Here is a 3,161-nt window from a genome sequence, read left to right as displayed (position 1 = left end):
AAATTTCAATCTCTTTGGTAAAATGTTCATTTTGTTCTTTGTGTTTCTGAGTTCATTAAACTGCCTGTGTTTTCTTGCATCTCATTGAGTTTTTACAGCACTGCAATCTTGAATTCTCTGTCATTTAAGTCACATATTTCCATGTCTTTAAGTTCATTACCTAGAGAGTTTTCATTTTCTTTCTGAGCTGCCTTGTTACCTTGGTTATTCATGGGAATTCATGAATTATTACTTCTCTTCCTGGGCATCTCCAGGAGTGGGTTCTGCAACAGGTCGATAGGAAGAGGTCTTCCTTTTGCTTTCCAGTAGGTTTTGGTGGAAAGTTTTATTTCTCTCCTGCTGCAGCCTTTTATTCTCTCTCACACTGTAGCGTTATATTTTCTCTTACACTGTTCCAGCTTCTCACGTGATGGTGGTTGGGGGGATTCTCTGGAAGGTGGGCTTCTTCTCTGTGTTCAGGTTGCCTAGGTCTCAGGGCACTGCCTCCATGGGGAGGATGTGGCGAGTAATCGATTCTGAGCTTCTGAAGTCCCAATGCTCCCCCTGCCCCCCAACACCCCCCAAAGCCTGTGTGTCTCAGTGCCTCTGGTTGCCCCTGCAGGGATCTGCACAAATAGGTGGTGGTGGGGCGGGGTGGGTTGTGAGAGGTGGCTCTGAGCAATGGCGACTACCAGCTCACAGTTGTCTTGCCCTTACAGTTCTTTCCCTTTTGCCAGAATTAGCTGCGCTGTGAGCCTGTGGCTGCAGAGCTGCAGTTCTCAGAGCTGTAAACATTCTCTTCTTTAAGCTGACACTGCTACCATTTCTTCTGGAGTCCAATTCTAGCACTGGGAGAATGGGGGTGGGGCAAGCTCTGGGAGGGTGGGGAGGAGTCGGCCAGGCTCTGTGTCTATGTCTTCCATCCTCTGCTTGGCAGTGAGGGCTTAAACCATCGCTCTCACCCTTCTGCCCTCAGTCTTTGCTCCAGGGTCTCTGCCATGAGCATTGGGCTCAGCCGTGTTATATGCTGATCCCTCAGGCAGGACTTTAGGCCACAAGGAGAGCGCTAGCAGTCTGAATTCTTCCCTCTCCCAGGACTGCAGTATCTCCAGAATGCAGGGAGTTTGGAGCTCCAGTCTGCGTCCTACAGCCTGCGCAGCCCACATCTCTGCACTTTCCCCTTCTCTCCTTCCCAGCCTGCCCAATTTGCCCACCTTTAGATTATTCGATTTGCAGGCCTCTCAGCTGTGCCTGTATGCCACGAAGGGCATTTTTTTGTTGAATTATAGCTGTTCAATTTGTTGTAAATTCCAGGGGAGATTTCAAGGGGCACTCCTCACGCTGCCATTTCTGTGACATCAAATGAGCGTTAGTTTTTAATAAAGTAAGTGTACTTTCACCTTGGGAACATACACTTTATAATAATATATTATCATTTAAATCTCACAAAACCATATGAGGTAAGTATCCCTTTTTTTCCCTGTATGTTTTGATAAGATAGTAGTAAAATCAAGCAATTAAAAGGCAAATTTTAACAGCTGAAATTGATTTTTTTATTTGTAATAATGCCTATAAATCATATCCACGAAGCAGTTTCCTTGNGGTATTTTATTCTTTTTGTTGCAATTGCAAAAGGAATTCTTTTATTTCTATTTCTGAGATTTCATTGTTAGTATACAGGAATGCAATGGATTTTTATATGCTGATTTTGTAACCAGTGACTTTACTGTATTTGTTTATTGTTTCTAATAGCTTTTTGTTGGAGTCTTTAGGGTTTTCTGTGTATGGGTTTTCATGTCATCTGCAAAAAGTGACAATTTAACTTCTTCATTCCCAATCCAGATGTCTTTTATTTCTTTCTCTTACCTGATTGCTCTGGCTAGAGCTATCAATACTATGTTGAAAAGCAGAGGTGATTAGGAATAGCCCTGTCTTGTTCCTGAACATAGAACAAAAAGCTTCAGTTTTTCACCATTAATTATGATATTAGCTGAGGGTTTGTCATCTATGGCCTTTATTATATTAAGGTATTTTCCTTCTGTACCCATTTTATTAGTGTTTTAATCATGAATGGATGTTCTATCTTGTCAAATGCTTTTTCTGCATCTATTGATATAATCATATGATTTTTGTCCTTTATTTTGTTTATGTGGCGTATCACATTGATTGATTTGTATATGTGGAACCATCCTTATGCCCCTGGGATGAATGAACCTCACTTGATCATAATGTATAATGTTTTTAATTCATTGTTGTAGCCGATTTGCTAGAATTTTATTTAGGATTTTTGCATCTGTATTCATCAGAGATATTGGTCTGTAATTTTGTGTGTCTGTGTTATCCTTATCAGGTTTTGGTATCAGGGTAATGTTAACCTCATAAAATGAGTTATGGAGTATTGTCTCTTCTTCAATTTTTTAGAAGAGTTTGAATTAGATCCTTTTTGAATGTTTGGTAGAATTTACTAATGAAGCCATCTGGTCCTGGACTTTTGCTTTTGTGAAGGTTTTGGATGACTAATTCAATTCCCTTACTGCTGATCAGTCTGTTTAGATTTTCCAGTTCTTCGTGATGTAGCCTAGGAAGGCTATATGTTTCTAAGAACTTGTCCATTTCTTCAAGGTTATTAAATTTGGTGGCATATATTCCTTCCTAGTATTCTTGGATGATCCTTTGTATTTCTGTAGCATCCGTGTTAACTTCTCTTTCCTTTTTTTTTTTGTAACTTCTCTTTCATTTCTGATTTTGTTTATTTGTCTTTTCTCTTTTTATGCTAGTGAGTCTATCCAAGGGTTTGTCAATTTTATTAATCTTTTCAAAGAACCAGCTCTTTGTCACATTAATTTTTTCTATTGTCTTTTTGTTCTCTATTTCATTTAGTTCAGCTCTGATTTTTATTTTTATTATTTCCTTCCTTCTGCTATCACTGGGTTTCATTTGTTCTTCTTTTTCTAGTTCTTTAAGGTGTAATGTAAGGTTGTTTACCTGGGATTTATCTTCTTTCTTGAGATAGGGCTGTAATGATATAAATTTCCCTCTTATAACTGCTTTTGCTGCATCCCAATAATTTTGATAGGATGTATTTTCATTGTCATTTGTTTCTATGTATCTTTTGATCTCCCCTCTTACTTCTTCTTTGACCCAGTCATTCTTTAAAAGCATGTTGTTTAATCTCCACGTAT

The sequence above is a fragment of the Hipposideros armiger genome, unplaced genomic scaffold (genome assembly GCF_001890085.2).
Source record: "Hipposideros armiger isolate ML-2016 unplaced genomic scaffold, ASM189008v1 scaffold_3321, whole genome shotgun sequence".
Taxonomy (NCBI): Eukaryota; Metazoa; Chordata; class Mammalia; order Chiroptera; family Hipposideridae; genus Hipposideros; species Hipposideros armiger.
This window is presented reverse-complemented; position numbering follows the sequence as displayed.